We start from the raw sequence: 15,493 nt of genomic DNA, 5'->3' as shown, positions 1-15,493 counted from the left end.
GAAATTAAAGCTAATTCATACCATATGAAGGCTGATGCAATTCCAGGTGGTAAGTTTAAGGTTTTGGTCCAGAGCATATGTTCTAATGAGTTCCAGTGTGTCGCCGGGCAACCAAAGGCATTTTCCGCGCCGTAAGCCAGAATCGGCACAACTTTTTGTTCATAGAAATTACGCAGCGGTTGCAATGAAAATCGCCCATATTTTCTATGTATCACCGAGCCCTGGCAGGCCAGCTGATCACATTTTCGCTTTGAATCGACCACCCAAGGGTCGTCACATATGCTGGAATTTAGATTCATGCCGAGGTATTTTACGCTTTTTGAGAACTGCAATTTCATTTGATTTAGAGACCATACATATTTTAAGTCTCTTGAGTTACGACTTGTTTTTAAATTTTCAAACACCAGTATTTCTGTCTTGCTTATATTGATCTTCAATTTATTCTGGCAACCATATTTTTGAACAGCTTCGAGTTTGCGTTGAAGACCAATCGGTGTTAAATCTAGAATTACCAAGTCGTCAGCATACAACAGCCAGCTTACCTTCGATGAATTGAGTTTTGGTGGAAAAGATCGCCCGATTGAATTGCGTCCCCAATATCAGAGATAAACAGGCCGAAGATTGCAGCTGCTAACGGGCAACCTTGCTTGACTCCTTTGCATGTCTTGATTTGAGCTGACAACGTCCCCGATGTGTCCAGCCGAACGGCAATTGAAGTGTTAGAGTGAGGCTCTTGAATTGCTGCAAGTAAGCCAACCGGACAGCCCCACAGTTCCAACTTTCGCCACAATAGTTCACGATCAATCATGTCAAAGGCCATGGAGAAGTCAACGAAAGCAAGATACACTCTCATGTTAGTTCTCACTAGTTCCAACTAAATCTTCAATTCTTACCTTCTATGATGGGCGATGCAAGGTAAATAAATTTTCATGGCTCTTGCAAGGAGTCGAACTTTGCTACACTTCATCCATCCGCTATTTGGGCTATCCACTGATGGATTCTTATTCTTTAAGTATGTGGCAAACATTTCTTAACAATAAAGCCAAAACTTTAGCCGCTCAGATGAAAATCATATTTCATAAATATTGTTTATTCTCTTTATTACCTCTTATTCATTTTTACTTACTCAAAGTTGAACCCTGCTTATTATACCCTTTGGATATATGTTTATATGAAATTGATTCTTTTCTTGATACAATACAGGGAAAAATGTGGAAGTCTGCCCTGGGTTTAGCTCAGTCCATACCAAATGTTTTTATATGCCACGAAATCAACCTGCTGCCCCTATCTGTAAAAAGAAATTGGCGAAATATAAAAAACTATATTAAAATGCTGGACCCTCCGGCAAACTCCTTATATGTTAACTTGAATAAATTACTTGAGAATTCAAGTATTCACTCACTCAAAGTATTCACAAACAAATTAAATGCAATTTTAAATGCTATTAATGAAACCCCCGAAAGTATGACCTTGCTGCTCAAAAAAAAAAATATGAACTCTACTTTTGGTGTAAGCTTACAGACAAAATGGGAACTTACCCATCGTATTCTGAATATAACCAATTTCGCAGAAAGTGGGGTGATCGTGCATTTTATTTGACTCAATTTCCCTCTGCGGTGGGTAGAAATCTTCTAATCCGTTTTCGTTTGAATCAATTTCGAACTCTATCCAAAACAAAAAATTGGAATACATCATTTCAGACCGGTTTTTCTACTGTATGCCGATTTTGTGAAGCTCCGGAAACAGATGAGACACTTAAACATGTGGTCATTGCTTGTCCCTTTTTCTCACCATTCTGTAAAAAAAACTTCAATTTAAAGGCTCAATTCCAAACAGACATTAGCATGGAAGCACTTTGGAACCGTTGTATGTGTAGTAATAGTTTGTCATTTAATTTGAAATTGATAGAATTATTGTCAATCATTGAAGTAAAACTAAATGAATTTACTACACTTTCGATATGAGAATTCGAATTTGATATATTAAGTACAAACTGTGGTATGGAAATATTATCCTTACAAATGTCATGTATGTTTTTAACTCATTGTCAAATTGTTATTGTGCTGGATGTTTTAATCCTTATTTTTAATGATTGTAAAGGTTTGTATAAACCAAACACAATAAAAAAAAAAAAAAAGTTCTCAAAGCTTCCATTTTCAGAAGATTTAGAACCAGCAGGTTTAGTGAACACCCCACAAATTTCACAAAACCCGCCTGTCTTTCATCTACTCTTTTCGCTGATTTAGCCCAAGTGATCAGTTTTACTTGCAACAGGGATGAGAAAATCTTGCCCAGAATGTTCGAGCAGGGCTACCGGACGATAATTTTCCAGTGATGCTCTGTTTCCTTTCTTAAATATTGGCACGATTATCCCAGTCTTCCATGAGGCTGGCACTTGCTTTTGCAAGTTGATTTTTCGTAAATAGATCAAAACACAAGTCTGTCCATAGATCAGGAAACTGTTTGATCATATAGTTAGACAACCCATCGGGGCCAGGGGCCCGCAAGTTTTTTGCTCTCATGATTATATCTCGGATATCGTCCTTTGTGAAATGTAAATTCCATGATGTTAGATTGGTAGTTGACATATTTGGAGCAAGATCTTTGAAGTATAGGGCTGTGAAGTGGTTTACTCACTCTATTTCAGGAATAGGGCAAGCTTGTAGGGCCACTTGCGAGGTTTCCATGCAGTTGATAGTTCGCCAAAACTCGCCACTATTTTTATTCGTAAGGATCTTCATCATTGCTTCAGCATCGTTTTGATGTAATATAAATCGATGGCTTTTGATCCAATTGTTATAGGCTTGTTTGACTACTTTGTTTTTTACTGCTATTTCACTCTTAGGGCCTTAATTATTTTTTCGAATTTCAGCTCGCATTGATCTTTTTCATTGTTTTACCATAAGATCAAAACTATGTTTGTTCACGAAAGACCAGTTTTTCAGACCAATATTTTTGGTTTTAAATTGAGATAAAATTGGCATATATTCAATCTCGTCTGGCTTCGACTTGAGTTGTTTACATATCTTAGACACGTCGTGTTCTTCCAATTTTAGACGAAGACGATTTGTTTCCACTGTGAATTTAGTTTTCCACTTTTTGATTTGCGGTCTTTGTGAGTCTTGAAATCGTAATTCTAGCATTTCATGATCGCTATTCTTCATGGAACAAACTTTCATGGTCTTAATTTTTCCATGCAGCATGTCAGAAACAAAAATATAATCAATGATGGAACTTTGACCTTCCCGCTGCCACGTGGGCTTAGCCGGTATGTCACCTTGCATTCGACCATTTAGCATTGAGAGTCCTCTTACTTCCATTTCTTCTAACCATAATTTTGACAAATGACCTTTGGCGGGACACTGGGGATTAAAAAAATCAATGTTTAAGTCGCCACAAACTATCAATGCACTTCCACTGTTTGATTCCAACAAATTATCGAGAATTGCGGTAACCTGATCAATAAATGGAAGTGACCCAGTCCGTTGGTGATTCCAATATAAGTTGATAATATAGATCATGTATGAAAGTTTGAAGGGAGCGGCAGTTTTGCGTAACTCACAGACTTGGATGTAGGGCGTATAGTTCGTCGAGTTCTGCAACCGGTATCCCGATGACCTTTTAATCAATGTCAAGAGACCTGCTACTGGGCGGCCCTTTTCTGCCTTTATAGCTGGATTGATTGCACATTCATAGTCTGTGATTGTTGGTAATTCACAGATCCAGGTTTCTTGTAAACAGATTAGTTGTAACTCGTGTGCCCAGTTATTATTTAAGAGATGTGAAAAACCACGCGTATTCCATGAGCCAAAAGAGCATTCTTGATCCACAGTAAGCTTCGGGCATTAGCTGTTCAAATCTGCATTTAGTGACGAGGCCATCCAGTTCCAGTCTTCTACGGGGACATGTTCTCTTTGAGTGCTTGTTTTTATCAAGGAGGATTTTTCAGTTTGTCTCTCATTATCTATAGTAATCTTAATTCTTTCCATTGAACTTCTTCTGAAGCTCGTGACTTCTTCAACCGCCACAAAACTTTGGGTAGGCGAAGCGGCTGAATGCGCACTGCTAGTTAGACCATTCAGGTCGGACGAGGATCGCCAGGTTTTCTCACTTTGATCCAACTTTCTCGCCACTTCAAAAGGTTTATAGGTACACTTATTAGAGGGCCAAGCTTCTTGTGGCTGATTTAACATCTCTTCTTTTTCGCGTCGTTCCGGGTCCCTCACTTTATAAGTGTCGAAGCCCATTGATAACAGCTCTTCATTTGCATCCAAAATTACATTTGCGATTAGATTAGAGTTTAGATGTAAAATCACCTTATCGGTGCACCTTTCCTCTGGGAATTCCATAATTTTCAGATCTTTCGACTCCAAAGAGCGAAGACGGGGTACATGATGAAGTATTCGTAGCACATTAGTTCTGTTCAGAATAAGTTTATCCGAGCCCTCCACTCGCTCTAACATTAATTTAATCAGCAATGATGGCTCTGCCGTTTGTCCGGCAGGCATCCTGTTCTTGTTTTTCAAATTTTGCGCTAACATTTTGGGCTTAAATAAGTCCGATTTCTGAAACATTTCTACTTTGGCATCAAGAGGTGTTTTCGCGTCTGATCCCAATTCTTTCTCAAGGTACCCCTCATATAAGTTGCACTGACTTGAGTCGACAGTATTTTGTGCTTTCAACTGGCCTTGTATCCTTTGTCTTTCTCTTTTAGCTTGTAGTGTCATGAATTCCGGACTCCTTGGCACTCTTCCTTTTCCTCTACAACTGGCGGAATGATCTCGCACAGTCTATCTCTCACTACACGTCTTGGACAGGTTAATGGAGCTTCGCCCTTCTGTGACTCATTCGGGGTGCAATTTTGTTTCTCGAATGATGTAATCTTATTATCGCTGCTCGATTTTGTTTCCAATGCAGATACTACAGCTTCTTGAATCTGTACTTCCGCAACAGTTTTAACCGGTTCAACATCGAGTTCAATCTTGTCTTCATAAACTGATAGATCCATTAATTCCGCTTGTATTGCCAAGTCCTCTTCGTTGGGCAAACTCTCCATCGCATTAGATTTTGGATCGTCTATTTCCAGGTGCACAATCTGAGTCTCCTTTATTGTGTCCGCTAATTTCAAACTGGTCGAAATAGCCTTGTCAACTATTTGAAACATATTTAAATTCCGTAAGAATTTTCGGGCTCCTTTTTGTTGCGATTTTTTTCGAGCAGGCATGTTCTTTTGCTTTTTCATTAGAGGATGATTTTTCTTTGAACCCACAGTTGAAGTCGGTTGCACTTCTAGATCTAAACTTTGAAAAATAGGAAACAGACCTGCAGACTTCGCTGTTGTCACCGACACATTCTGCAGGTCAGAAACCCCTTCTATAATTTTCTGAAGTGGAGATGAACAGGAGGCCATTTGAGGGTCCACTAAGGCTGGATTAGATGCATTTTTTGCTTGCATAAAAGCTGTATTAAACGAAATATCAAGAGCTTTTCTTAAGCAATCGTTTTTGGGATGTGATTCATCAACAAGCTTTTGCTTGCGCACCTCAATTTCCAACAGAACAGCGCTTTCTTTAGGCCCCTCATTCGCGATGTCAATCACTTCTATTATTGAACTTCCTGGTGACTTACTATGCAGGAGAAATTGCGTGTCTGGTTGGACGGGTCGTAAATGTGGATCAGGCATCTTAGCCAGTTTTGAAGAGTTTACGCAAACATTTGAATTGGCAGCTAAAGCTTTACTTCCCAAGTCTTTCAGGTTACCGTCGTCCCGTAGTTCATCTTTTTTTTTTTACTATGGCTGTGTGTGATTTATGAAATAAGGACAAGGCTTCTTTTGCAACCTCTGCAAACAGCTTTTTGTCAATCATATCATTCTTTTTAGCCTCATTTGTTGCTAGGATGCCCGTCATAATTTGACGAGTCATCTCTTCTTGTTCGTGTCTATCTCTCCCCTGCATTGATTCTAGGTGAACCAGTTTTGAATTCATCAGAGCTAGTAAAGGTGTGACATCCTTCACGTTATCATTTAAGGTTTCATATAACTTCTTGAAGGCTGTGAGAGAAATTGACATTGCCGATGTAAGAGCTATTAATAGATCATTAGAGGGCACGTGAACACAAGGAGCTGGCCGCTCACCTTCCAATCTCCCCTGTGCCTTATGTGGAATGCGTCTAGAGCATGCCCCTTCCCTCCTAATCTTAGGAAATGGACGTTCACCAATCGAGGAGTCCGACGTATCAGAATCGTCAGATGTCTCTTCACACACTGAGCTTTCACTTCCAATGATGTAACGTCTCTTGTTGCTGGACTGACCAGTCTTTTCTGCGAATCGGCCACATTTCCCTCTTGTGACGGTTCAAAACTATCAGAAGACTCTGTCACGCATGGTTTACTTCTTTTATAATTACCAATACCCCATATATCTGGATTTGAGTTAGTGACGCTCATACAAGTCCTTTCTGTGGGGCTTTGGATAATAACTCATGAGGTAAATTAGATACATCCAACCGGTTACAAGATCTGGATTTGTTTAAACTTATTAGGTTCTGTAGGACTGCAGAGACTACCTCTAACGAGTTTCTTTTGTCATTGATTAGTAAACCATTTCTGTAGCATTTTGAATAATCTGTGTATTTTCACTATGCAATGTTGTCTTCAGGCTAGAATCCTTAAGGGGGGTCTCTGTGGGCTGTGAAGCATAAATGGGGCTCCTAGCGTTTTGAGGGGCGGCAAAAGAATCACACAGCGAGGCATTTACAGGATTGCTCAGCGACATGAGAGAATCGGTAATTGTACTTACAGTGTTTCCGTGTCCATCGCCCGCGCCACCTGTCCCGCTGGGAGAAGCGGTTAGCCTCATATTACACTCAGGGGGAGGAAGCGAAGCAGAGCCCACTGCAGCATCTGCCAAATCCACCAGGCGCTGCACGTTCCCCGCCTCACTCACGATCCCCACAGCGGCGCCGGGCTCACCCGCGACCACCGGCCTCGCCCCCTGGCCCAGCCCGCCAACGTCATCAACGGCCGCCACGGCAGGGGATTTTGTGGCATCCTCCATTCTCCACTCCTCGGTAGCGTCCTCGCATACCGGCACAACACCCGTCGAGGCGGCGGTCTCCGCTCCACTCGGCGACAGCGGCACATCGGCCCGGCCAATCCGCGAATTAAGGTCGATATTAATGTTCTCTATCTCGATACCACTTGACTTTATGTTCTTCATATTATTCATATTGGTTTTTTTGTTGGTCCTCTTCACTTGGTTTGAGAACGTTGAGACCAAGCCCCCGTCCCCCTCTACTTGTTTTACTTGCAACGGAAGGGGAGGGGGCAGTGGGGACGGAGGGCTTGAAATAGTCTGCGCATGTAAGCTAAGGGGCATGAACGTGCCACAAATAGGTGATAGGCCAACATCCAGTGTTTTCAGGGGTTCAAACACATCTTCCAGCGGCGTAACAGATGCATCTTCAGCTAAGTCAATATTGTCAGTTGCTGACTCACAGGAAAAGTATTGACTTGCTTTTTTGTTTTTCGATTTTTTCACCTGCAGAACTTCTAAGTTTTCTGTTTGTCTTACTTGAGCTCTAGTTCTTAGCAGCACATTAGATGCACTGAGATTAGATGGATCCATTTCTTACAGACTAATATTGTCCGATTATTTGCCTTGCGCTTTGCGCCACTCGCCAAACAGCAAACAGCGATATCCTAAGCCCTTTGGTCCTCAGGGCTTAGCGCCACAAGGGCGGAAGAGGCGGCCTTAAGTACCTGTTTGACCAAGGTCAGGTGACCAGGTCAGGTAACCAGGTCAGGTGACCAGGTCAGGTGGTGAATTAAAGGTACAGGCACACGCACCTCAGTTTTCCTCTCCTCTTCACCTGGTTGAAAATAACACTCGCCAAACAGCAAACAGCGATATCCTAAGCCCTTTGGTCCTAAGGGCTTAGCGCCACAAGGGCGGAAGAGGCGGGCTTAAGTACCTGTTTGACCAAGGTCAGGTGACCAGGTCAGGTGACCAGGTCAGTTGGTGAATTAAAGGTACAGGCACACGCACCTCAGTTTTCCTCTCCTCTCCACCTGGTTGAAAATAACACTCGCCAAACAGCAAACAGCGATATCCTAAGCCCTTTGGTCCTCAGGGCTTAGCGCCACAAGGGGGGAAGAGGCGGCCTTAAGTACCTGTTTGACCAAGGTCAGGTGACCAGGTCAGGTGACCAGGTCAGTTGGTGAATTAAAGGTACAGGCACACGCACCTCAGTTTTCCGCTCCTCTCCACCTGGTTGAAAATAACACTCACCACAGCAAACAGCGATATCCTCAGCCCTTTGGTCCTCAGGGCTTAGCACATTCATTATCGAATTGTATAAAGCATACCACCTTATATGTAAAGGCATACTTGAACATTATTCATACTGATCAATTCTGGTTTTATTTGTTTATGGGAGAAAAACTTTACAATATATTTATGGAAAGCGTTTGTTAAGATGTTAAAATAAATGTATATTTAGCCTGTATTTTTAATGATGATTGTAGATCTACATTAGGTACGCTTATAAATAAGTGTGTGCTAGTGTTTTTTCTGTGCTTTTAAAATGTTTGAAAGGTTTTATTTAACCGATAAACACTAAAAAACAAAACAAATATGGGCACCAAAGTATTGCTCCCTAGACTATAGTAAGTACCTTGTCACTGCTGTTCTTTAGCCTGTATTGACTGCATTGCTAGTACTGCTCCTTAGCCTCTAGTGATTGCTCTGCCATTACTGTCTCCAGCCTGTATTGATTGCATTGCTAGTACTGCTCCTTAGCCGCTAGTGATTGCTCCACCAATACTGTATCGAGCCTGTATTAATTGCATTGCTATTACTGCCCCTTAGCCTCTAGTGATTGCATATTGGCCATAGTGCAAACAGCCGCTCCAGGATATTACTGTCCTAGGGAATAAACACCAGTTAGACTGATAAGTCTAGATTGCCACCCCATCCAACATGTACATCCTGCCTCTACTCATATGCATGTTAGGCACCCTACTCAAACGCGATTGCAGGCCAGGTCCAGACACCCACGTGTACAACAGCAGCCTTAACTCCAACACCATAGACTTCCTGCCTAGGCCCTTCCAACACACCACACTCGCAGGCATGCACCCCACTACACTGCACTCCAGACTACACAGACTTAGGAACCACACTCACCTAACACCAATCACCTCTGCCCAACTAACTTCAGCACTAGCAGCACTAAGATGCGTCATCAAACTCCCTCCCACAATAATACTTAACAATCCTCTTAATTTCTTAAATCAGAAATCAAAGAGCCTACTAAAACTAACAACCAATACCCTCGCTACAAATGCGCCCTACTCAATGTTCGCTCGATCAATGCCCATGCATTAGAAGTCAATGATCTTATCACCAACACAGATTTAGACATAATTGCCATCACTGAAACCTGGCTCCACAAAGCCTCTGGCCCAGCCATCACAATCGCACTTCCAAAGGTTACTCTATCCTCAGACAGGACAGGCTAGCCAAAACAGGAGGAGGAGTAGCCCTAATATTCAAAGAGAGTATATCTATCAGACCTATACCCTACCAGGGAGAAGGAAAGGTAGACATCCTATCCGCCAAAATAGCCCTATCACCAAATAGTACCATAAATATACATGTGGTTTACCGCCCACCAGGAACTCCGTCAGACTTCATAGGACAAGTTACCCACCTTCTAGCAAACAATATCAAAATAATCTACCAAAAAGCTACTCCTAGGTGACATAAATCTAGGTTTCAACAACGCCACCGCCAAAACCGCCACATCCTTCACGAAGGACCTTAGTCACCTTGGCTTCTCTCAGAAAGTCACTTCTCACACACATGCAAAAGGTTGCATCTTAGATTGGATTATAGACCACAACTGTGACACAAACATGGTTTCCAATACTTCCCTCCCATGGACAGACCACAACTGCCTACTATTCACCATCCCCATAACGCCATGCGCTAAGCGCACCACTCCAGCACCGGCCACAGTAGCCAGAAGCGCAAGAAAACTCACCGCAGAGAACATCAGTGCCTATCTCAATCTCCCATGCCTAGCACCACCTTTCTCACCCGACCCTGTCATACTAGCAGAATTATTCAGAGACACATTGACTAGTGCCATCAACACAGTCCCCGTTAGAAAACAAAAAAGAAAAGTAATCATTCCACTCCAACTCGTGGTTCACAGAAGAGGTCCTAAACCTGCACAACTCCAAACGGCAGGCGCTAAAAACTTGGCAGGCTAACCCTTGTGACACCACTAAAGATATCTTCCGAACCATCGCAAAAAAATACAAAGACTCCATATTCAAAACCAAATCAGAATCCTACAACAATAGAATCTCCTCGGCCAATTCACAATTTAAAGAACTCTTTACCATCTTTACCATCTTTAAAGAATTAACAGTACCTCCCACCTGCACTGATGAAAACGTTAAAGATGAAGCCTGGTGCTCTAGCATACAAGCTACTATGCTAAAAAAAATAGACCTCCTCCAGAACAAAATCTCTGACCATTACAAAGCTTTACCTAAACAGAAGCACCAGAAGCAAACCCACCACAATCGCACAGGTAACAACCCTCCTAAATTCTCCTTCTCAGAGGTAGATGTCTTAGACATCCTAAAACATCTCAAACCATCGCAATGCAAGGGTGATGTTTGCCCCCCAAAATTATCAAAGAATGAATGCGCTGAGCAGCCCGTTCCTCTTATTACCGCCTTCATAAACGCCTCATTCAAAACAGGTATAGTCCTCAACTGCCTCAAAAACCTACATTAGACCCCTCTCAACCGAATAATTACAGACCAATTACAACAGTCCCATTTCTTCTTAAAATATTAGATAAGGCTGCCCATAGGCAAATCCAACTGTACCTCGAAACCAAATCAATCCTTGGTAAGAGACAATCAGGGTTCTGCAAAGGACACGGAACGGAAACCGCCTTACTAGATCTGAAAAACCAAATCACCTCCATCCTTGATACGGGTAAACCTGCCTTACTCCTGCTCCTAGACCTTTCAGCAGTGTTTGATCTCATCAACCATAACACCCTCACCAACCACCTCATGCATGCAGCGCACTTCTCCAACCACGCAGCAACGTGGATCACTTCCTTCCTAGATGGCAGAGCCATGAAAGTGTTCTCCAATATAGCCAATGCTGATCCCACTATCATACACTGTGGTGTTCCCCAGGAATCCTGCACTGCCCCAACGCTTTACAGTCATAACAGGCAGTACGTGCAATGGAAACAGGAGTATGTTCCTATATGGGGATACTGGCATACATTGGGAGATAGAGAATTATCACTGTCATTACAGGCAGTACGTGCAATGGAAACAGGAGTATGTTCTTATGTGGGGATACTGTCATATATTGGGAGATAGAGAATGGTCCCCTCTTTGTGCGCACAAAGTGAAGGTGTTGGAGCCATGCCAGCAAGCCTCATGGCCTGGAGGCCTTTCTTCACACCTCCACAAGGCTGCAGACGGCATCCCTGCAGCACAGGTAAGCCAAGATGTGCCTAGAATGATTTGTGTGCCGTAACTCAATGCTGAATTTTACTTTGCGAAAAAATTCAAAATTGATTTTAAAAATCAAAACATTTCACTGAGTGAAACTCGTTGGCCTACATCAGTCTGTGCATCCTTGTGCAATTTTCTGTATATAACACCCTGCTAGCATTAGTTGGACTGCTGCTCCTCATAGTGTGGCCTTCCATTCCAACAGGCCAACACGATTTGCTTCAGTGCACTGCCTAACCAGCCAGGCCTGTCTCCCCTGTGATTGGACAGCCGGGCCTTTCATCTTCAAATCAGGGTGCTGGCAGGCTAAGCTGGCTCCCAGATGAAGGCCCACTATCAAGGCCCCTGTCTGAGCCTGTCAGAGGATGGCACACTTCTCCCAACAATCTCCTGTTGCACCTCCCAACCCTAATGGACTCCCAAAGATCTTCTGCCTGCTGTTTGGTAAGCCACCAAAGCTTAATAAAGATATACTGACCACTCACCCTGGCCTACCTATCACAGACACCTATGTCAGCATAACTTCCAGACAGATCTTTACTGATATACTTTTTGCTGTCCCCTCTCCAGATCTATGGACTCTGAATTTCATCTCTACTCTCTCTCCTCTTACATCCTCACCCATTAATGCTGGCACTAAATGGGATGTCATCTTGGCAGGCTTCACAGGATCCAGGTGTATTATTAATGTCTATCACACTGGCACTATCTTGGTTCAAGGTCCTCAACACAACCTCCTCCTCTTTGACTGATGCCTGCTATCCCTCATTAACTTCCTCCCCATCCCTGCTACTCCGTAATCCACTCTCTCTGTCACCCCCTCCGACTGGTGTACCCCTCCCATGTACGCCTCCTCAGAAAACCTTCAAAGGCAAAGATCTCTTGGATCTAGTCATGCTTAATGCTTGTTCTGCAATCAAACACTCTGCCAACATCTGCCTCCTTCTTGAAGACCTTGACCTCGATATAGTTGCTCTTTCTGAAACATGGTTCAAGGCCAGCTCAGTCACTGCTTTTGACTCCTTTCTCCCTGATGGCTATAAGATCATCTCCAAACCTCGCCCCAACCATGTAGGTGGTGGGGTTGCTCTCCTCTTCCTTGAGTGGGTCCCTTCTTCCATCATACCCATTCAGCCTTACTCTTCCTTTGAGAGCCTAGTTTGTAAGTTGGACATCTCTCCCACCACCTCTTTGACCATTAACACCATCTACAGGCCACCTGCCTCTACCACCCTGTTCCTCTCTGAATGGGCTGATTTCTCCTCTCTCCTCAAACCAACACTTAACTCCTTCTCATGGGTGATTTTAACATCCACCTTGACTCCTCAATCACAGCATCCACTCACTTCCATGACTTCTGCACCTCACTCTCCCTCTCCATTCTCTCGTCTGGTCCTACCCACTTGGCTGGACTCACTCTGGATGCCTTCATCCACACCTATCTTTCACTCTCGTCCCCACTGGTCACCCCAATCTCCAGGTCGGATCACTCTCTGCTCTCACCTGGGGCTTCTCAGCCCTCTGACCTTGCCTCCCCCAGCCATGCCAACCTCGTTCACCAACTTCCATCTGATGAAATGCGTGTCAGTTGCTGCCTTCAAATCTACCTTCATCCCCCCTCTCTCACCACCACAGACTCTACCTTTGAATCTGCTCTCAACAACCTCCATCTTGCCATTACTAACACCCCTGACATGCTTTCCTCAGTCAAGAGGATCCGCCTGAAGCATGCCTCTAAGCCTCTATCTTTCCCGCCTCCTCCTCCCTCAACTCCCTGCTCATCCTCTGGCCCTTCTTCTGCCAGCTCTTCCCCCTCTTTCTCTGCCTTTCCCCTGTTCTCCTCAGATGAGGATTCTAGACAAGCCACATCTATGAAAGTCTTGTCAAAACAGGTTCACCCCTGTTCCTCCAAAACCATCAAGGACCACATTGACATCCTGGCTCCTGCACTGGCTGATTTCTGCAACCACTCCTTCACCATTGGAGTCTTCTTCTCCCCCCTGAAGCACTCCCTTATGCACCCTCTTCTTAAGAAACACTCTGTCGATCCTTCCTGCCCGGCTAACTATCATCCAATCTCCATCACTCCTTTCCTGGGCAAACTCCTGGAGAAGCTGGCCATCTCCCAGCTTAATCTTCACTCTGAATCTGTTGGTTGTCTCCATGACCATCAGTCTGGCTTCAGAGCTGCCAGAAGCATGGAAACTGCTATTCTGAACATGCATGAAGACCTGCTCTCTAATCTCATTCCCAACTCCCCCTGTGTCCTCCTATTACTTGATCTCTCTTCTGCCTTTGAAATGGTCACCCATGCCATCCTGCTCAACCGTCTCCATGATAACCTGGGTATCACTGATTAGACCGTGGCTTGGCTGACCTCCTTCCTCTCTGATCGACCCTCCCAGGTCCAACTTGGGTCCTTCCTCTCCTGTATCAATATTGCTACCCGTGGTGTACCCCAGGGGTCTAACCTCTCTCTCTCTGGCTGTTCAACCAATACCTGGCACTTCTTGCCCACCACATTGCTGCTCTCTGCCCCAACTTCCAGTGCTATGCGGATGACACTCAGCTCATTTTCAGGCTCCCTTCCGCCACTTTTTCTCCTTCTCTCATCTCTGTCTGCTATCCAGGATTGGTGTGCCGCCAATGATCTCTGCCTTAATGCCAGTAAGACCGAGATTCTCCTCATCGGCACACCTGTATTTATTGTCTTATTTATTTTACTGCTCTCCTATGTACCACACTGCCCCCTCCTTTTCCCCCTGCCCATTTCCCCTTCCCCTCTCCCCTACACTTGTGTGATCTCAATGTCACCCGCCTAGTAGGATCATCGTCTTTGTCTTCCCTCTGTTTCCCCTCCCTTGCTTCGTCGCGCCTTGAAACACTTGTGTATAGGCACGTTATAAATGCATTATCATATCATATCATATCATAACATATGGTACGACTCTGAACTTGCAGCCCTGAAACGCCAGCTGTAACAAGGGGGTTGTCCTCCCCTCTGTGAGTCTAAGGGTTGTACGCAACTAGTTAGGAGTACACTGATCTATATTGACCCTAATGGGAGCACATGTCATTCTGGGCAACCATTAAGCAAACTAACATGATAGCTGGTATTAAACACATGACTCAAACAGTATATGGAACAAATTTTTGATTTTTCATTTAGCTTATTAATGTAAGCTGTTTATTTACTTTTTTTATGCAGTAGTTCAAAGGTTACTTTGCATAATTGCTTTGCATTACAAACCATAGTGTCATAAAATCATGTACATAGTTAGACATTCACTGGAGAGTAATATTTGTGACATGGGATGTGGGTTAGTAATTTGTGCGCGTGAACACTATCTAGAAAATACAATGTCCCATGTCATTGGAAAAGAAAGGCACACTAAGGAAGTGTGAGTAAAAGAAACAATACGTCTTGGTCTCTTCTGCCCGGCTGAAGTCTGACCTTATATTCGGTAAACGCCAGTGCAGAGCTGCGGAATGGAAATGGCAGACCTTGGGCTCACCCTCTGACAAACTGGCCTGTCTCCTGCTCCAAAGGCAATATAGACTCTCCATCCACACCAGGAAAAGGGCCCACATTCAGGTCTGCATCTCTGGTGCGTACAACAACACGGCTGAACTCTTTAAAATCTGCACAGATCCAGCCAACCCCTCTACAGTATCCTCCTCATCTCCTCCCTCCCAGGCCCTTTGCAACGCACTGGCCACACACTTCACTGCAAAACTCAGGACATCCTGAGCACCCTTGCATCTCTCTCCCCCTCCACTTCCCAAACCCTCTTACCTCCTATGGCCTCCCATCCTCCTGCTGCCTTGCTCTCCTCCTCTCCGATCACACCTGATGAGGTCACCAGAGTTGTCTGCTCCAATAAGGTCTCCTCTAAACAGGTTCCCCCCTGCTCTTCCAGAACCATTAAGGAC

Source organism: Ambystoma mexicanum, chromosome 4p (assembly GCF_040938575.1).
Source record: "Ambystoma mexicanum isolate Mex_15411 chromosome 4p, UKY_AmexF1_1, whole genome shotgun sequence".
NCBI lineage: Eukaryota > Metazoa > Chordata > Amphibia > Caudata > Ambystomatidae > Ambystoma > Ambystoma mexicanum.
The sequence above is the reverse complement of the archived record's forward strand: the minus strand, read 5'-3'. Positions refer to the sequence as shown.